This window comes from Vicia villosa, linkage group LG1 (assembly GCF_029867415.1).
Source record: "Vicia villosa cultivar HV-30 ecotype Madison, WI linkage group LG1, Vvil1.0, whole genome shotgun sequence".
In the NCBI taxonomy this organism is placed as follows: Eukaryota; Viridiplantae; Streptophyta; class Magnoliopsida; order Fabales; family Fabaceae; genus Vicia; species Vicia villosa.
This window is the reverse complement of record NC_081180.1, coordinates 133,693,670-133,715,809: the sequence shown is the minus strand read 5'-3', so window position 1 is coordinate 133,715,809 and position 22,140 is coordinate 133,693,670. Positions and strand designations below refer to the sequence as shown.

General features: G+C 34.3%; 1 long non-coding RNA gene across 3 annotated transcripts; it reads right to left on the bottom strand.

The window, feature by feature from the left end:
* Positions 1-10,703: 10,703 nt before the first annotated feature.
* LOC131617208 (uncharacterized) lies at positions 10,704-14,284 on the bottom strand. 3 transcript variants are annotated; one of them, XR_009288488.1, is made up of 9 exons: positions 14,070-14,284; positions 13,721-13,965; positions 12,779-12,846; positions 12,504-12,699; positions 11,898-12,065; positions 11,712-11,819; positions 11,553-11,601; positions 10,956-11,031; positions 10,709-10,843 (listed from the first exon to the last, which is right to left on the bottom strand). It is a non-coding gene; the product is annotated as an uncharacterized LOC131617208 (long non-coding RNA). The 3 variants fall into 3 exon arrangements; XR_009288485.1 differs by having other exon boundaries at positions 10,704-10,843; positions 11,898-12,699; XR_009288486.1 differs by having other exon boundaries at positions 10,704-10,843; positions 11,727-11,819; positions 11,898-12,699.
* Positions 14,285-22,140: the final 7,856 nt, after the last annotated feature.

Genomic DNA, 22,140 nt, shown 5'->3' with positions numbered 1-22,140 from the left:
TTAAGAGTATTTATTTGCTTTAATTTCCTAGTATAGCAGAAGTCTTTTAGGTCTATATAAAGACTTGTTTGTATTTTCATTTTCAACAAGAAAGTAAAAAGTGCAGTTTTAAAGTAAGATATCCACCAGTGGAAGTATAGTGTAAAAAGTGTTATGTGCAGTTTTAAAGCAAGTCTTCCAACAGTGGAAGTATAGTGTTAAAAGTGTCCAAAATTGTTACAACTGCAGAATAGAAGTAGCAGTCAGTTTTTTACAAATTGGCATCAGAGCTAATGGCGAATACGATGAGTCAAATGCCGCTACCACGATTAACGAAGGCGAATTACGAAAACTGGAGTATCCAAATGAAAGCTCTTCTTGGATCTCTAGATTCGTGGGAGACAGTTGAAACTGGTTTCACAGAACCAGATAATACCGGAGGGTATACGGCGGCTCAAACCAAGGCGTTGAAAGAGACGCGTTCGAAGGATAAGACGACACTGTACATCTTGTTCTGAGCTATTGATGAATCGGGCTTTGAAAAGATTGCAGGTGCAACGACTTCGAAACAAGCATGAGACACGTTAGAAAAAGTATACAAAGGAGCTAACCGAGTCAAGCAAGTTCGTCTTCAAACTCTTCGAGGAGAATTGGAGAGAATGAAGATGAAGGAGTCGGAAACTGTATCAGAATACATCACGCGTTTGCAAACAATGGTGAATAAACTCAATCGAAATGGAGAAATAATGACTGATGCTCGTATTGTCGAAAAGATTCTCAGATCTTTAACTGATAACTTTGAGAATGTTGTGTGCGCGATAGAAGAGTCGAAGGACCTTGCAACGCTCACAGTCAAAGAGCTAGCTGGTTCTCTCAAGGCACACGAACAACGTAAGATCAAAAAGAAGGAGGAGACAAACGACGAAGCAGTTCAGACCAAGGAGTCCACCAAAGACGAAAAGGTTCTCTTTTCTCAAAACTTTCGAGGAAGAGGACGTGGCCGTGGAGGTCGTGATAGTGGTCGAAGTGGTCGAGGCAACAACTTCGAGAGAGGACAGTCGAGCCAACGAAATTGGCGTGACATAGGACGAGGTCAAAGAGGTGGTCGGTCGAACTACACCAACTTCGAATGCTACAAGTGTGGGAAGTATGGTCATTACGCGAAGGATTGCAACTCCTACAAATGCTATAACTGTGATAAAATGGGACATCTTGCTAAAGATTGTCGAGTCGAAAAGAAGGTAGAAGAAACAAACAATCTAGCTTTGGAAGCCGAAGCAAATGAAGGCTTTCTGCTGATGACTCAAAAAGAAGTAGACGCGAATAATGATAATATGTGGTATCTTGACTCAGGGGCAAGTAACCATATGTGTGGTCACAAACACCTGTTTAAAGAAATGAAAAAGATTGAAGATGGTCATGTGTCTTTCGGAGATGCATCGAAAGTGAAGGTCGAAGGCAAAGGTACGATTTGTTACTTGCAGAAGGATGACTTGATTGGGTCAATCCAAGATGTGTACTATGTACCAGATCTCAAGACAAGTTTGGGGCAATTCACGGAAAAGGGTTATTCGATATTCATGAAAGATCAGATATTACACTTGAAGGAAAAGATAGGGCATTTGGTTGCTCAAGTCGAAAAGGGAAAAATCGAATGTACAAACTAAACTTGAGAAGCGTTCGAGGAAAATGTTTGCAAGTCAATGTCGAAGACAAAGGGTTGCTGTGGCATCTACATTTTGGTCATCTACATCATGCTGGTCTGAGAAGGTTAACAAAGAGGAACATGGTGCACGGGCTACCAGACATGGACTATGAAGGAAAGTTTTGTGAAGAGTGTGTGCTTAGCAAACAAACCAGAACCTCATTTCAAAAGAAGGCAGAATATCAATCTAAACACATTCTCGAACTGATTCATACCGACATATGTGGGCCAATCACTCCGGAATCTTTCAGTGGAAAAAGGTATTTCATTTCATTTTTCGACGATTTCTCACGAAAGACCTGGGTTTATTTCTTGAAAGAAAAATCTGAAGCATTCGAGGTGTTCAAAAAGTTCAAAGTAATGGTGGAGAAGGCAACTGACACACACATCAAAGCCGTTCGATCTGACAGAGGTGGTGAGTATACTTCGACAACCTTTATGAAGTACTGTGAAGAGCAGGGCATAAGGAGATTTCTAACTGCACCATATTCACCTCAACAAAACGGTGTGGCTGAAAGGAAGAATCGAACAGTTCTCGACATGGTTCGATCAATGCTTAAGAGCAAGAACATGTCAAAGAAATTTTGGGCAGAAGCTGTACAATGTGCCATTTATGTTCAGAACCGATGTCCACATTCGAAGTTAGAAGATCAAACACCACAAGAAGCATGGAGCGGATAAAAGCCAACAGTTTCTCATTTCAAAGTATTTGGTAGTGTGGCTTATGCACACGTACCGGATCAACAAAGAACAAAGCTTGAAGACAAAAGTCAGAAATACATATTCATTGGATATGATGAGAAGACAAAAGGGTACAGGCTGTTTGATCCCATAAGCAAGAAGGTGATAGTGAGTAGAGATGTTCGAGTAAACGAAATGAGCAAGGGGGACTGGAATAATTCGATAGAAGTTATCGTTGAAGTTGGAGAAACATCAGTCGCTGCACCAATATGCAATTCAACATAACTTGAAGATTCTGACAATGAAGATGAACCTCTACAACCCAAAATGCGAAGTCTTCAAGATTTGTATGATATGACTGAAGAAGTACACCTTGTATGTCTTTTGGCAGATACTGAAAACATTAGCCTCGAAGAAGCGTTACGAGACGAAAAATGGAAAACTGCCATGAACGAAGAGATCAAGGCCATTGAACGCAACAACACATGGGAACTAGCAGAATTACCAAAAGGAAGTCAACCCATCGGTGTGAAGTGGGTGTTCAAGAAAAAGATGAATGCTCAAGGCGAAATAGAACGGTATAAAGCACGGCTTGGTGCAAAGGGATACAAACAGAAAGCTGGAATTGATTATGACGAAGTATTTGCTCCTGTTGCAAGAATGGAGACAATTCGATTACTTATCTCACAAGCTGCTCAATTCAAATGGCCGATATTTCAAATGGATGTCAAGACAACATTTCTAAATGGTGTGCTCGAAGAAGAAGTTTACATCGAACAACCACCCAGATACATGAAAGTTGGAAAAGAAGAAAAAGTGCTAAAGTTAAAAAAGGCGCTTTATGGGTTGAAGCAAGCACCGCGAGCATGAAATACACGAATCGACACATACTTCAAAGAAAATAGTTTCAAGCAATGTCCTTACGAACATGCTCTGTATGTAAAGAAGAATGGAGGTAACTTGTTACTCGTTTCTCTCTATGTCAATGATCTAATTTTCTTAAGTAACAACAATCAGATGATAGAAGAATTCAAGGGCACAATGACACATGAATTCGAGATGACATACTTAGGTCTGATGAGATTCATTCTTGGTCTAGAGGTTCAACAAGAAGAAACAGGAATTTTCATTTCACAGGAGAAATATGCAAAAGAAATCTTGAAAAAATATAAGATGGAAAACTGTAATCCGATTTCGACACCAATGGAACCAGGTGCAAAGTTGTCGAAATTTGATGGAGGAGAACGCATCGAAGCAAGCAAATATCAAATTTTGGTAGGAAGTCTTCGATATCTCACATGTACAAGGCCAGATCTTTCGCTTAGTGTCGGAATTGTAAGTCGTTTCATGGAGGAACCAGTATATACACATTGGAAGGCATTGAAAAGAATCCTTCGATACATCCAAGGAACTGTGTCACTTGGAATGTTTTATTCAAGAGCATAAGATTACAATTTGATTGGTTATTCCGACAACGATTGGTGCGGAGATGTAGACTATCAAAAAAGCACCTCAGGATATGTGTTCTTTATGGGAAATACCGCTTTTACATGGATTTCAAAGAAACAGCCGATTTTAACACTCTCGACATGTGAAGCTGAATACATAGCAGCATCTTGGTGCGTTTGTCACGCAATATGGCTTAGAAGATTGTTAAGCAAAATAGAGCTAAAGCAGGTAGGTGAAACAATAATTCAAGTGGATAACAAGTCAGCAATTGAGTTAGCAAAGAATCCAGTGAATCATGAAAGGAGAAAACACATTGACGTTCGCTTCCACTTCATTCGAGAACATGTGAAGGAAGGAAGTGTCGAATTGAGGCATGTAGCAAGCAAGGATCAAGCAGCAGATATTTTCACAAAACCATTATCGAAAGAAATTTTCGACAGAGGCAAGAAAATGATAGGCATGATGGATAGAAGAAACATTTAAGTTTACAGGGGAGTTTTGTTGAATAAACTTTAATGTTATTAAGTGGATTTTTATTGATAAGTTAGTGAAAAATAAAGAGTCTCTTGTAGTTGAAATGCCAAGAGTTCTTGTAGTGGAAAAGCCAAGAGATAGTGGCATATTAAGAGTATTTATTTGCTTTAATTTCCTAATATAGCAGAAGTCTTTTAGGTCTATATAAAGACTTGTTTGTATTTTCATTTTCAACAAGAAAGTAAAAAGTGCAGTTTTAAAGTAAGATATCCACCAGTGGGAGTATAGTGTAAAAAGTGTCCTGTGCAGTTTTAAAGCAAGTCTTCCACCAGTGGAAGTATAGTGTTAAAAGTGTCCAAAATTGTTACAACTGCAGAATAGAAGTAGCAGTCAGTTTTTTACAGTTTTGTTCCGTAGATGCATATACGGAAGCTTCCGTAGATGCATCTACGGAAGCATTTGATGTTATATTCGCGTCAGATTCTTCCTCTCCCCAGTCCCCATTCTTCACTTTCTCATTTCTTAACTCACACTTTCTCTCAACACCAAAAATCAAACTTCCAAACAAGTTGTTTTCTTCCTCTCGAGTTCGGCCGATAACGTCAAGATCAACTACCAACACATTCCAACAAGTTCCAAACTCTATTTAATCAGTAAGTTTTCGATGTTTCGAGTTATTTTAGAATTGTTGGATCTAGAAGAAATGCTTGAATTGCTTCCTGAAGGTAACACGTTACCGAACCGTACTTATGAGGCCAAGAAGATATTGAGCCAAATAGGTTTGGACTATGTCAAAATACATGCATGTTGTAATGATTGCATATTATATAGGAAAGAGTTTGAAAACTTGAAGGAGTGCCCGAGGTGTAGGGAGTCACGCTACAAGCAGAAAGACAATGATGGTGTAACTAGCAAAAGTGTTCCTGCCAAGGTGATGTGATACCTACTGATAATTCTAAGGTTCAAGAGATTGTTTGCTAATGTTAGTTACGCAAAAAATACTAGATGGCTTGCAAATGAAAGAGTGTGTGATGGAAAAATTCGCCATGTAGCTGATTCAGTGCAATGGAAGAAAATTGATTCCTTGTTTTCAAATTTTGTCCATGAATCAAGGAACCTTAGGCTTGGACTCGCCACCGAAGGAATGAACCCTTTTGAGTAACAAATATACGTCATGGTTTGCACTTCTCATAATTTACAACCTATCTCCAAGGTTATGCATGAAGCACAAGTATATGATGCTATCGATGATCATTTCGGGTCCAAAACAATCAGGGAATGACATAGATGTTTATTTAATGTCATTGATTGAAGATTTAAGACTTTTATGGAAGGAATGGGTTGATGTTGATGATGCGTATACATGTGATAACTTTAAATTGTGTGCCATGTTGTTTTGCACAATCAATGAATTTCCTGCATATGGTAATTTGTCTGGGTAAAGCGTCAATGGAAATAAAGCGTGTCCTATATGTGAAGTTGATACATGTTACTATTAATTACAAAAAGGAAAAAAAACAATTTATCTTGGGCATAAAAGTTTTATAAGACCTAATCATCCATGTCGTAGATTTCACTAGGCTTTTAATTGAGAACAATAGTTTGATATTTCTCCAAAGCCCTTAACTAGGAAAGAAGTTGTCTTTGGAAAGAAACAAAAAAAAACATGTGGAGAAAAATAATTGGAAAAAGAGATCGGTATTTTGGTTTAGTGTTGATGCAAGACATTGTCTTGATGTGATGCATGTGGAGAAAAATGTATGTGATAGTTTGATTAGAACACTTCTCAACATTATAGAAAAGACAAAAGATACTAAGAAATCCCGCAAAGATATGGTTGTGATGGGTATACAACAAGAGTTAGCCCCCAAATAAGTAGGAAATAGAACCTATTTTCCCTCAGCATGTCACACTTTGTCTAAAAATGAAAAAAGTTTTTGCGAATGTTTTCAAGGTATCAAAGTTCTCCAATGGTACTCATCAAATGTGAAACAACTTCTACCCGTGGCTATCCATGACATTTTACCAAGAAATGTAAGGGTAACTATAGATTATGCTTATTCTTCAATGCTATATGTAGTAAAGTTATTGATCCTGGAAGTTTAGATGACTTGGAACACAAAGCTAAAATTATCTTGTGTCAATTAGAGATATTTTTCCCTCCATTATTATTTGACATTAGTTGTTCATCTAATAAGGGGGATTAGAATTTTTGGTCCACTTTATTTACGATAGATGTATCTGGTAGAGCGTTACATGAAATTTTTTAAAGGGTATACAAAGAATCATCACCGTCTTGAAGCTTCGATCGTAGAAAGGTACATCATAGAAGAAACTATTGAGTTTCGTAGAAACTATTTGTCATAAGCGAACTTTATAGGAATTCCGGAGTCTCGTCATGATGGTTGTTATGATGGAAGAGGTATTCGAAGTTTAAATGTTAAGACATTTGATCGAGAAACCGTTCTTCAAACACATTTGTATATATTGAATAAGGTTAGTGAAGTTCAACCTTACTTGACCGCTCACAAAAGTTTTATAAAGGAAAAATTCTCCCGGATGAATGAAAAATGGTTTTGACAAAGCATAACAAAATTTTCATAACTTGGTTTAATGAAAGTATTTCTAAAGAGAGTAATGCATCAGATAATTGCAAATGGTTGTCACGTATGCCTAAGTTTAACATAATTACTTGGAGTGCATACGACATTAGTAAATATTTAGTCTATACAAAATCAAAGGATAATTGTAGCACCATGTAAAATAGCAGGGTTATGGTTGAGGTTGAATCCATGTAATTTTATAGTTCCAGAGATAACAATTGTGTACTAGCATCTAGAGCGTACTTTGAGGGTCATTGAGGAGATTTTGGAGATTGACTATGTTTATTTTAAAGTGACTTTATTTAAGTGCAAGTGGATTGAGAGCAACACTGATGAAGAAACCGATGAAATAGAATTCATACGGATTGATAGTTGAAAGGTAACTTATAAGAACGAACCATTCATCATGGCAACCCAAGCAAAACAAGTTTTTTATGTTACTGATCCTTCTAACACTAGATGATAAATTGTTCTTCAAGAAAACAATCTTCTTTATAGTATTGATGAAAATCAAGATTTTGACTACGAGACACCTTGTTTAGCAACACATGTACGTCAATCATTTAAAAAAATGATATAGATGATGTGCATGCTATTTGTCGTGATCATGAAAAGGGAAATATTGGAAAACTAGTAAGTAAATGTTTTATATTCCTTAGTAATTTATAATTAATCATTCTACTCATTTTTAATCATTGTACTATAGATTTAAAGTTGTTGTTGACTATCCTAATTAGTTTCAAATGTTGTTCAAATTATAGGTGCTTAACGATCAGTGACAAATCCTATTGGACCACCTGCAAAATTTTCCATTTTGGTTTTTGCTTTTGTTGGTTAATCATTTATTTTAGTTTTGATGTAAAATTATAAAGTGTGTGGCATTTTGGGTTTGCATTAGGTGTAATTAATGAATATTTGTTGTACAATGTTTCAGATTGAAAAATTGGCAAAATGTACAATGTTTCTGTTTCAAGAATCTGCAAAATATGGTTCTATATTCTGTAATATGGTTCTATAATATAGTTGTAAACGACAGTAAAAAAACTTAACCCCTCAATTTTTACATAAAATCAAGGTAAAAACATTGAGATATTATCTCGGTTCTACAAAACATTGAGTGTTAATATTTGTTGCGCCATCCAGTTGTGAAAATAATAAAAATGCAGATATTCGAGATCGAATCAACGTGCAGATAACTTTACCCCTTAGCTTTTAAATAATCGTGGTCTTAAGTGGTAGCTTTTCATGACGCCCTTCATTATCACGCTTCCGTAGCCGAGGTCAATTACATTTAGTGTCCGACAGTATATGTATTTTTTGTAATAATAATTATTGGTTCTTTCTAAACACTTGACCGTCATTGATAACTCAGATCAAGTATTTGGTTCTCTAACTAGGTTTCACCTGTTCACTGGTCTTTAAGCTTTCTGATGATGTCTCAAATCGGACCGTTATAATTAGACCAGTTTTAATTGGCCTTTGGCTAGTAAGAAGAGTCAATTTAAGCACGCCCATTGGGATTACAGATCTTACTTCATGACAATATAAGCTAGGAAAATTGTCAAACGTAATGGAAAGCAACATAACTGAATGTAATTCATAGTCTAATAATGCAAATAAAATGTAACAAGGGTCTTTTTTAATTTTTCTTTTAAAACCTTTTTTTTTATTGAATGACAATTATCTATAATATATATAGCTAACGCATGACATGCATGGTTTTTTATTTTTATGATGCATATGTTCCTCGCTTAGATAGTTTCACTCGTATATACGTAGTCCTCTTTTTATAAGAAACTATTGACTATTGATTAGTTGTAGTGGTTGCTCTAGTCATGAGTCTTTGTTTAATAAGATTGCAGAACTCATATGGTTCATCCACATTTTAAGCAAAGAAGAAGTTAAAGAATTTTAAAAGTGAGAGAATGTTATATGCATGTTTTAAAAAGGTTCAATCATAATAAAATATATAAACGGAAGTGGTATGTTATTTTTAAGTTGGGTAGATAACCTCTCTCCTCTAAACTTTTCTCTCTTTTCATTATTTCAACGTAGGGGTGGTTTTTGACTAGAAATCACCCTTCCCTCAACACCGTTTTCTTTCTCTTTTTATTTAAATAAGTGGTTATTCATATAGATTTTCTTTTTCTTTTGTGTGTTTTTAAGTTTTCATCGTCTTGTGCGGTGTTTGTTGGTTTTCCCGTCTTAGTACGGTGTTTGTTGGTTTTCCCGTCTTAATACGATGTTTGTTGGTTCAGATTGACACATTTACTTCAAATCATTGCAGATTTGAGGAAGACTTGGGCGTCAATGTTGCAGATCCAGAAGTATGAATATTCTGGTGACTTTTATTTTGTCATATTTGTAGGCACTTTCAGTTTGCCGTTGTATGCTATTAACCTAGGTGTTGCAAGATTGTTTGCAGATTCACCTTTTTTTCGTTTTTAGCGATCTTGAATTTATAATGATCGATATATTTTTCAATTTGAATGAATGAATATCTTTTTAGTCAAAAAAAAAAGTTGGGTAGAAAAAAATTCACCTAAATCAAATAACTAATTTAAATATGTTCGAATGAAAGAAGTAGGGTTAATGAACTTTTTCGTCCCTTTAAATATTACAGATTTCGTTTTTAGTCCCTCCAAAATTTTCCTTTAAGAAATCGTCCCTTCAAAATTTTTCTTCTGAACTATTGGTCCCTAACGTCAAATTTCGTAGCTAATCAGTGGCTAAAGTCGTAGCTAATCTCTAGCAAATTTGACGTTAGGGATCAATAGTTTAGATGAAAAATTTTGAAGGGACGATTTCTTAAAGGAAAATTTTGAAGGGACTAAAAACGAAACCTGTAATATTTAGAGGGACCAAAAAGTTCATTAACCCAAAGAAGTATTTAAATAGGTTAACATGTCAATAACCAACTTTTTTTTCAATATTTTTAGAAATACTCGATCTAATCCGCACATGACAATCTGACTTTCATAATTTTTATAAATTTAAACTACCATTCCATATATAGAATTAATTATGCTAACAATCAATGAACAAAATAATTAATAGAAGTAGGGTATCATGAATTGCTCAAGTATATATATACATTAGTAAACTGCATAAATATAACGTGACACAATGGAAACACCAAATAAGATATAAAACTATTTAAAATGAGATTTAAATTACGCAAGGTCCGCGTATCTCTCTAAAATTATTTTGTGATGGGTGAATTGAAAGCACAATGGCATATATATATATATATATATATATATATATATATATATATATATATATATATATATAAAATGAGATATAAAACTATTTAAAATGAGATTTAAATTGCGCAAGGTCCGCGTATCTCTCTAAAATTATTTTGTGATGGGTGAATTGAAAGCACAATGGCATATATATATATATATATATATATATATATATATATATATATATATATATATATATATATATATATATACACTACTAGAAATACTCTGTTTTCCTGCGGATTTTTGTTAAATTTCCGCAGGAATTTCCTGCGGATTTACCTGCGGTTTAATGTTCCCAGCTAAAACCTTCGTGGGTAATATTTTCGGCAGGAAGTTCCGCAGTAAATTCCGCAGGTAAATCCGCAGGAAACAGTCCGCAGGTAAATCCGCAGGTAGTTTCTATCTCAAATTAAAAAAAAAATTTAATAAATTTTTAAAACATTATAAATTATATATTAAAATGACCATGATATAAAAATAAAATTGTATCATGTCAATTATAATTAATTATTAGTGAAATGAATGGATCAAATAAATTGTATCATGTCAATGAAATTAATTATCTTGATGTAGTAGCTAACTAACCAAGGATCAACCATCACAAGATCCATATCTTCAATTCCTCTCTTCTTCATTGCCTCTTGAAACGGAGGAAAGTCCTTCACAACAGCTTCACATTCAGCATACTCCACAGCATCCTATAGTTGCAGAGTGAACAATGCAAACAAACAAATTTTGAATAGGTTATAGGTTCTATTAAAAATCCTAATCTTTCAAAGTCATTCAAATTGATTAAAGTTATATATTTACCATGGGAGGCTGAACATCTGGCAAAACCGTAGATGAAATCACTTTTCCCCTATGATGTCCACCGCGGCATGAACTTCTGTAAATTCAACAATCCATATGACTTCTTATTGTAATATTACGCTAAGGAGAAATAAGATTTTGAAGAAAAAAGAATAAAGAAATAAGATATACATAAAACATAAAACATACATTATAAACTCCTGAATGGGGAGAACAAAGTCTAAGAGAGAATGGATTATGACTTTTATTATAAACTCTACACAAGTTTTTATTAAGAGAATGAAATGTGGATTTAATGAAACTTCATATAATTAGTATAGGTGTTAGATATACTATTAAACCAACACTTTCATTCTAGTTTTCATATATAGAATACATCATATTCCAAAAGACATTTTCAAACCATTCTGCTCCCATGTTGATAGCTGTTTCATTTTGACTCTGTATGTACCCCGTCAAAGCTCACAGAACTTGGAGCCCTCCATCCCCAGTTTCCAAATTGCATCGGTCATAAGATTAAGAATTGATTTTCTTAGTTATGCTCAAGTAAACTGTTATTGCTAGAGCGAACTATGATAACTATGAATGGACTTTTACCTGAGTTGCAGTAATATTCATACTGGCAGAATTCCCTTCAACCCTTAATCTGTAACAAAAATATATCTGTTGTCAAGATTTATTATCGACGGGTGAAGAAATTATTAAAGACAGTGATAAAAGTATGGAAATAAAACAACTAAAATATTATAAGCTAACATGTTGGTAGCACACATCTACAAAGCATGCCCAGGTCCTTTCTAAGAAGATATCAATCCTTCCAATTGCTTTGGAAATGACATCAAAGAAGGAAGTTCCAGGTCCTACCTACGAATCATTTAAATATGAAGCTTTTAATAGTTTGATCAAATAGATCAAAGATAGAACAAAATGACAAAACCTGACCTTTCACTTTACAATCATAGCTTCCCCCAGTGGAGAGATAAAGAGTTCCGGTGGTGAGTTGCTCAAAAGAAAACATGTGGTTGAGATTCATGTTGATATTCCATCGAAACTCATATATGCCACTGTTTTCTAGGTTGCACAGTGAAGAATAAAAGTGTATCCCTCATACTGTTTTGAACAGATACAGGATGTGTTAATCAAGATTGTTGAGTCCAGTCTAAATTAGTTTCAGTCCAAGCAACAGAGGAGCTAAAGGATATATGGAGGCCTAAATGTTAGCACGATTAATTTTTTATGAATATAAGATTGAATATGAACATTTACCGCATTCTATATAGGGAAATTCTAAAAAAAGACAACTTTTTAAAGTGAAAGCACTTATATTTGAGATATATGCCACTGTTATGCAAGTGAGACTAGATTTATGTTAATGATCAAATTGGCAAATGAAACATTTTATTTTTCATGTTTGTTATCATGTCCAGACCAAATTCCTTGTCATAATAGTTACAAGCAGTAAAGAATCTCGACTAATTTCATAGAGTTTCTGAAAACATCAGCTCAAAATTGAATCAAAAGACCAATTTTCCGAATCATAAATCAAACCTTGATACAACAGCCAGCCTGCATGTCGTCGTAGCGTCCATCTCAACTCTCTCTGATCCTTACCACTCAAGAAGAAATTTAACTATCTCAGCCCTAATGTTACCTGCAGAAACAAAGCTCAAACCACAAACCAAATTCAAGAGAGGTGCAACTCTGAGCAACAGCTATAACTCCCTTATCGGTCACACGTACACACCTATCACGTAAAAACAGATACAGCTCGATTAGTTTCATAAAATGAGATAGACGGATATTCAAGTTGATCGTGAGTTTACCAAGTCAGATTGAGGGATACAAGGTTCTTGCATTTCAAAATACATTCAAGTCCTTCGTCTGAAAGATTCTGCAAGGCAAACTTATTTCTATTAGCAGTTTGCATTAGATAGAATTGTGATAGCAACATTTTAGATATGAATGCATGGAGATAAGGTCTTATGGTTCAATATACTACAAAGTGTTTTCATGTTTTATACACAAACAATAACAGTTTTACCAAACAGGGCATTTCTAAAACACGACAAACATTGAAGCATCGTGAAAGTATAAACAATCTTGTTTGATTTTCAATCCCATCTGCAGGTTGTTAAGAACCTACAAAATTGTAGCAGATAATAGAAATGATACAAATTGATTTATCCCGTTGGCACCAACAAATAAATCAGTTTTAGTTCTATTTCGAAGTCCAATTACACTGTTATCAAAGTTCCAACCGAAATTGATCGTATCCTAGACCTTTGGCATACAAATACAACCACATACATCCAAAAAAGCAAAGGACTAACAAACATAACACAAAACAAATAGCACATAAACAACAAAGCGAAGAAACAATCAAAGCAACAACATCATCATTTACAAAAGCAATAAACAATCACGATACAAACCCCTAAAAAATAGTAAAATTCAAAGTAAATCTCATCACAAGGAAGCTATGAAGCACGGACACCGGAAATACGACACCAACACTAATACGTTGACACGAGTAATAATTTTAAAAACTGAATAAATTAAACGTAATCACAAAAGAAGATTGAATGTATGATAACAAAAGAAGAAGAAAAAAACACTACCTCCACCCCTAAATGTAAATCTAATTTTTTAAAAATATTTCTAAATATAAATCACATTTCATTCAAACTATCAGATAAAATTATTTTTATTTTCAAATCTATTCTATACTGCTTATAAATTATATCACTAAAAGCTAGAAAACCTACCTGATGACTTTCATGCGTGGGATTAAAAGCGCATCCTGGAGGATCAACCTCTAGTGCCGCAATATGAGCAAGCGAGAAAGAAATAATCCGGTTGGGACATTTCATCGAACACCTTGCGAGCGAGAACGAAATCCGCATTTTTCTTCATTTCAACTGGTAAGTGCTCATCCAATTTAGGTTTATGAAGTTGTATACTCGTGTTAATTTTAATTCAAACTCTTCACCAAAATCGAATCACAATCAAACTGTAATAGAACCCGTAATTGAGTCGAAAGCGTAAAAATGCCAGAATTCCAAAATGCAACCAATTCTGAACTGAAACAAAACTCGATTTGAAATCAAAACAAACCTGTGAAAAAGCTGCTCGAATCCAAACTCTAAACTGAGTTGAAACCTCCAAACTCGAACCAAAACGGCAATGATACACGAAGATGCAGGAGCATTCGACGGAGAGGACTCGCAAGGGTGGATAGAGAGAGATTCAGTGCAACCTTCATGTGGATGGAGGCGATTCACGACAAGAGAAGAGAGAAACAGGGCTTTAGAATTTAGATTGAAACACGATTAGATTTTTCTCTCTATATAAAATTTATAAATTTAAAATCCTATATATAATTTGGTATTTTAACAATATTATTATTAGAGTAGTAGGATTAAAACTTTATAATAATAATAATTAACAATTGAACACGTATAATTTTCTATAACTCAAAATGTATAACTAGATTAAATTTAAAATTTAGAAATAATTTTAAAATATATAAAAAGAGAAATTAATAAAGTATATAAATATTCATTTCACTAAATTATTTTTTAGTAGTAGGTTATTTGGTCAAATATGACAAATAGTAGGTTCGATTCCTATTCTATAAATTTTATCAGATTTTTGTTTTCAATTTTTTATATATTTTTTAATTTTATTATTCAAAATTATCATACCATTTATTAAAATATAAATTAAAGAATAACATTAAATTTTAAAAACTAGCTTTTATTAAACTTTAAAAAAATTATTATTATTTTTAGAAATCATTTAGATGTATTAAATTTTTGGGAAATATTAATTTAAGATTCTGTCTTACTGGTAGATTTTTTGGTCCAATATGAGTTACATAATAGGTTCAATTCCAATATGAGAAATATTCAATTCTAATATGAGAAATGTTTAGTAATTAATAAAATTAAAAATGAAAATTTTCAACAATTCTGAAATATATCAATTATTAAAAACTAAGGTTGAAATTAAAAATTAATTCAAATACATTATAAAAATAATTACTAAAATAGAAAAAATAAGGATTAAAAATTAAAATTAAACTAAATAAAAAATATTATAAAAAAAATCAGAAAAATAAAAATAAAAAATAAAAATAGATATTCGCAGCAAAATCCGCAGGAAGATTTCCTGCGGAGTTACCTGCGGATTTTGTATTATAGTTTGGTTTTGTTATGATAAATACCCGCAGCAAATTCCGCAGGAAAGTTTCCTGCGAAATTACCTGCGGATTTTATAGTGAAGTGAGATATTTTCTTTGAAATATAAATTCCGCAGAAAAATCCGCAGGTATTCCTGCGGAATTTTCTGCCAATTTTTAATCCGTAGAAAATTTTATTTTAAGATGAAATTCCCAGGAAAATCCGCAGGTATTCCTGCGGAATATTTTCCGCAGAAAATTCCGCAGGTAAATCGAGTATTTCTTGTAGTGATATATATATATATATATATATATATATATATATATATATATATATATATATATAGGGGACGACTCAAGTGAGAACACTTGGTTATTATGAGAAATGAGAATAATAAATCACGACCATTAAATTTCGATTTTGTTGATTTTAATCGACTAGATTGGTTTTTCTTTATAATAAATATTAAGGATCATAGAAAGAGAAACCAATCCAGTCCATTAAAATCAACAAAATCAAAATTTAATGGTCGTGATTTATTGTTCTCATTTCTCATAATAACCAAGTGTTCTCACTTGAGTCGTCCCCATATATATATATATATATATATATATATATATATATATATATATATATATATATATATATATATATATATATATATATATATATATATATGAAGTATATCTTATACTTTTAAAAATAGGTGAATTCTTATCTACCCAACTCAAAAAGTTGGGTAAAGTTATCTTCAATGTAAAATATCTTGGAAACAACAAACAATTGTATTATTTTATAATTAATTAAATGTGTTAAACTTAAATTGAGTCTTGTGATTGGTTAAAGGTACACTACCCAACTTTTTGTGATGGGTAGAGAAGTTGTACCCTTTAATTTATGTTTAAATAGAGTAACGAGATAAAGGCTCCGTTTGGTAAGTCAAGTTTTCGAGCTTATAGCTTATGTCTTATGTCTTATAAGCTCATATGATAATTTAGACCCGTTTGGTAACGGTCTTTTCATCACGAGCTTATAGCTTATTTTACTAGCTTATAGCTTATTTTCCAGACGCTATTTCAAATAGCGTTTTAGCTTATGTCTTATAGCTTATCATTTTTTCTTCCTTTTTTATCCTTATTATTTTAATTAAAATTCATTTTTAACCCTTGTAATTTATTTTAATTTAAAATAAAATAAATATATATTAAATATCTTTTATGTCATTTTACATTTATAAGTTAATTGAACCGCTAATTTTACCAAACACTTCAATTAGCTTATAAGCTATCAGTCTCAACCATCCGCTATAAGCTATAAGTCACCAGTTATCAGCCATCAGTCATAAACTATCAGCTAGCTTATCAGTCAACCGCTATTTTTACCAAACAGACCCAAAATATAAATGAGACTAAGAACTCATTTAAATCACATTATATTAGAGTTTATCTTGTAACATAAGTTGTGAAACTATTTGTTTGGGACAACTTAAGAAAGAAACTTTTGTCATTGTTCATAAATTGTTTTTGTATCAAATATGGTTTGAAGAACAATAATCTCTATAGGTAAAATTTTAATGATAACAATATAGTTAATAACAATTGATATTCTAATGTGTTTGTTTTTATGTGTAGAACAATTTTCAATTATTTACAGAAATAAAGTCATGATTGTCCGCTGGAGGAATTATCATCTATACTAGAGTCAAAATGTTTGATCAGCTAAACCCAAAGTCTAAATAATCATATGCACTTAGACGATGGAAATTATCATATGCATCAGAGTTAACAATATTGACCAAAATAGCATTTGCACTAAGCTAGAAGACATGATCATATGTCCATGGTGAAAAAGAATGATCATATGTGATTAAATCTACAAGGTTGATAATTTGTTTCAAGGCTAATACGGTCATCTAGGCCTCAAGGCAAGAATTATCATTTGTACCTAAATAGACATGATCATATGTACTCAACCCAAGTGACTACTTAGACTACAAGAAATCTTCTCCCCAACGACATATATTAGCGACGTGAAAAACATGTGGCTTGTTAAGAAAGTTAATTAGTTAAGTGATTAACTAGTTAAGCTTCACTCTTTATGCCTTTTATACTTTCCCGCCTCTTCTCTTTTTCAAAATTGTATATAAGCCAAGTTGTAACACTTTGTATGGTTGAGATGATTTTCACCTTATCAATGAGAATTAGCTTCTTCTTCTTCTTTTCTCTTCACTATTGCTTCTTGCAAATGCTTAATTTCTGTTATTCTAATATGGTATCAGAGCCTGGTTTAAGATCTGGTGGGCCACCTTCTATGGTTTCCTCTATCGGGCCACCCGCCATTTATTTCCACGCTCCAATTGTCTAGTCCTGGGCGTGAGGGGGTGTGTTAAGAGTCCCACATCGGACAATATATGGCCTGGAACATGTCCTTATAAGTGGGGGCAATCCTCACCCTACGAACCGGTTTTGTAGGGATGAGTTAGGCCCAACCACACTTCGCCATTTGATCCTTCTTCCGCAATCGTTACTCTCTGATATCGTCTTCTTCCTCTTTCCCATGGCTCCACCGAGGAATCCACCTCCAGATCCTCTTTCTGATCCGCACTCACCGTACTTCGTCCATCTAAGCGACGGTCCCAATTCTGTCACCGTTTCTCCGAAGCTTACCGGTTCCAACTATCATTCTTGGGCGCGATCAATGAAGCGAGCTCTTGGTGGAAAATTGAAGCTTGAATTCATTGATGGAAGTCTTCCTCCTCTGATCAATGCTTTCGATCCTTCGTTTCGCGTGTGGAATCTCTGCAATATGCTGGTACATTCTTGGATCATGAATTCTGTTTCCGATTCTATAGCTCAATCTATTGTTTTTCTTGAAAATTCTATTGATGTGTGGAACGATCTTAAAGAACGTTTTTCGCAAGGTGATTTGATTCGTATTTCTGAATTACAACAAGAATTTTTTAGCCTCAAACAAGAAGATAAATCTGTTACTTCATTCTTTTCTGAATTAAAGATCTTGCGGGAAGAGCTTGATTTGTATCTGCCTTTACCAATGTGTACTTGTCGCATTCAATGTTCATGTGAAGCCTTGCGTAGTGCTAGATCGAACCACAAATTGCTGCACATTATTAGGTTTTTGACTGGCCTAAATGACAACTTTGCTGTGGTTAAATCCCAAATCCTTCTAATGGAACCATTGCCTCCTTTGAATAAGATTTTCTCCATGGTTATTCAACATGAGAGACAAAATTCAACTCAAATTCTCCCTGATGAAGCTCAGGCCTTGATAAATGCTGCTGATTCAAAAAGGTTTCCTTCAAGATTCAATAAAACGAGTGCTCGTGTTTGTACCTTCTGTGGGAAAACCAATCATACTATTGAGAATTGTTTCAAGAAACATGGAGTTCCACCTCATATGCAGAAATAATACTCCAATTCTGTGAACAATGCTAGTTCTGAAGGAGGAGATCAAGGATCTACTCCCACTTCTACTTCTAATTCTGTTGACATGAAGAGTGGTAATTCACCTATGACTCAGGACCAATTCAATGCCTTGATGGAGTTACTCCAAAAATCTGGCCTTAATCAAGCTACTGGGAGTGCCTCTTCTAATCAAGTTGCCACTGCAAACACATCATCAGGTACTATCCAATTCCCTTTATCCATCCATAACTCTAGTCTTTGGATAGTTGACTCTGGTGCTAGTGATCACAATTGTGGATCTCTTTCTTGGTTTCAAAATTATAGTGCTATTCCTCCCATACATGTTAAATTACCTAATGGTCACTCTCTTCTTGCCAAATATTCTGGAACTGTCAGTTTCTCTCCTCAATTCTCTGTATCCAATGTTCTGTTCATCCCTGAATTCACTTTGAGCTTAATATTTGTGTCAAAGTTATGTGAAGTTTCAAAATATAATGTCAAGTTTTCAAGTTCTCATTGTTACATTCAGGACACCACATCCTCGATGATGACTGGTTCATCTGAAAGGAGGGATGGCTTGTATTACTTGAATGTAGAAGATAAGCCATTCATTAATAGTTCCTTCCATGTTTATGTGAATTCTGTTTCCTTACCTGATAAAGCCTTATGACATTTTAGGTTAGGGCATTTGTCTCAAAATAGATTATCTGCTTTACATTCTTTGTATCCTTTCATTGTTGTCAATAATAAAGATGTATGTGACATTTGTCATTTTACTCGTCAAAAAAAACTTCCTTATCATGATAGCATAAATAGAGCTTTGCATCCTTATGATATGGTACATTTTGACATATGGGGGCACTTGGCAATTAAGTCCTTTCATGGTCATGCATACTTCCTCACTGCAGTTGATGACTGCAGTAGATATACTTGGATAACCTTGATGAAAGCTAAGTCTGAAGCTAGACAGCATGTCATTAATTTTGTTAGACTCATTGAGAAACAACATTCTGCTAAGGTTAAGATCATTAGAACTGACAATGGGCCTGCATTTAACATGCCTGACTTTTATGCCCCAAATGGTATAGTCCACCAAACTAGTTGTGTAGAGTCTCCATAACAAAATGGAAGAGTAGAGAGAAAACGCCAACACCTTCTAAATGTTGGTAGAGCCCTTCTTTTTCAGTCCAAACTTCCAAAGAAATTTTGGTCATATGCTTTCTTACATTCCACTTTTATTATCAATAAAATTCCTACTCCTGTCCTTAATAATCAGTCACCTCATTTTCTCTTACATCATGAAGTTCCTAACATTCAAAATCTTAAGGTTTTTGGTTCCCTGGCATATGCTTCCACACTTCAGATTAATAGGACTAAACTTGAGCCTCGAAGTAGAAAGTGTGTTTTCCTAGGATACAAGAATGGCATGAAAGGAGCTGTCTTGTATGATATTCATAATCATGATATATTTGTTTCTAGAAATGTCACGCATAATGAACATATATTCCCTTACTCAGGGGATCATCATCCTTCTTGGCATTATCATATGCATGTAGAGTCTCCAGTTAGTTTTGATGATTCAGTTTCTCCTAATCCTGTTTCAGTTCCTCATACTGCCAACATTCAGGATGATGTTCATATGGAACATCCAGACATCACTGAAACTGTTGAGCATCATAATGATAACATTGATACTACCAATTCTGCACACGAGTCTGTCAGTAGTAGACCTGTTAGGACCAAGCATGCCCCTACTTATCTTTCATATTATGTGTGTCATACTTTCCATGATCATGCAGATAACTCTTGTAATTCTTGTACTAATACTCTTTATCCTATCTCTACTTTTGATTCTCTTTCCCACTTATCTGAGTCCCATCGAGTATTCACCACCTCAATCACACATGATATTGAACCCCAGAATTATAAAGAGGCTTGTCTATCTGAATATTGGGTCAAGGCTATGGCTTCTGAAATTGAGGCATTACACAAAAACAAAACTTGGAATATTGTTGATCTGCCTCCTCATGTAAAGCCTATAGGGAGTAGATGGGTATATAAGGTCAAACATAAAGCTGATGGAACTGTGGAGAGATATAAGGCCAGATTGGTGGCCAAAGGCTACAATCAAATTGAAGGGCTGGATTTTTTTGATACATTTTCTCCTGTAGCAAATTTGACTACTGTTAGAACACTTATAGTTGTTGCTGCCATCAACGGTTGGTTTTTACATCAACTTGATGTGAATAATTCTTTTTTGCATGGGGACTTACAGGAGGATGTATATATGACCATACCGGAGGGGCTTCCTTGTGAAAAACCAAATCAAGTTTGCAAATTATTGAAGAGTTTGTATGGTTTAAAATAGGCAAGTCGAAAATGGTATGAGAAGTTAACTGCCTTACTTACTCAACAAGGATACATTCAATCTACTGCTGATTATTCCTTGTTCACTCTCAATACTGCCAACACATTCACTGCTATATTGGTATATGTAGATTACATAATTTTGGCTGGTAATTCTATGGAAGAATTTGACAAAATTAAAGTCTGTTTGGATACCAATTTTAGCATCAAAGATCTTGGTTTGTTGAAATATTTCTTGGGACTTGAGGTTGCTCATTCCAAAGAAGGGATCACTTTGTCTCAAAGAAAATACTGTCTTGATCTCCTACAAGAGTCAGGTCTTATTGGTTCAAAACCTGCAGCTACTCCTCTTGATCCTTCTATCAAGTTACATGCTGATGGTGGTAAATCTTTCGATGACATTGGTGCCTATAGAAGACTCATTGGTCGTCTTTTGTATCTCAACACTACTAGGCCAGACATCACATACGCTACGCAGCAGCTTAGCCAATTTCTTCACAGCCCAACAATGATTCACTATCAGTCTGCTTGTCGTATTTTGCGATATCTCAAGAGTTGCCCTGGGAGAGGTTTATTATTCTCCAAAACCTCTGATCTGCAAATTCTGGGCTATTCGGATGCTGACTGGGCAGGTTGCCTCGATTCTCGCAAGTCTATTTCTGGATATTATTTCTTCTTGGGCACCTCTCTCATCTCATGGAGGGCAAAGAAACAACAAACTATATCACGATCATCATCTGAAGCTGAATATAGAGCTCTTTCATTTGCTACTTGTGAATTGATTTGGCTGACTTACTTATTGAAAGAACTTCGAATATCTTGTTCAAAGCTTCCCGTGCTATACTGTGACAGCCAGAGTGCTCTGAATATTGCATCCAATCCGGTGTTTCATGAGCGCACCAAGCATCTTGAGATTGACTGCCATCTAGTTCGCGAAAAGCTACAACAAGGTTTGCTCAGATTGCTTCCTATCTCTACACACGAACAACTAGCAAATTTTCTCACCAAGGCACTACCCATTGCTACCTTCAACAAGTTTGTTTCCAAGCTTGGCATGATCAACATATACCATGCTTAGCTTGAGGGGGACTGTTAAGAAAGTTAATTAGTTAAGTGATTAACTAGTTAAGCTTCTCTCTTTATGCCTTTTATACTTTCCCGCCTCTTCTCTTTTCCAAAATTGTATATAAGCCAAGTTGTAACACTTTGTATGGT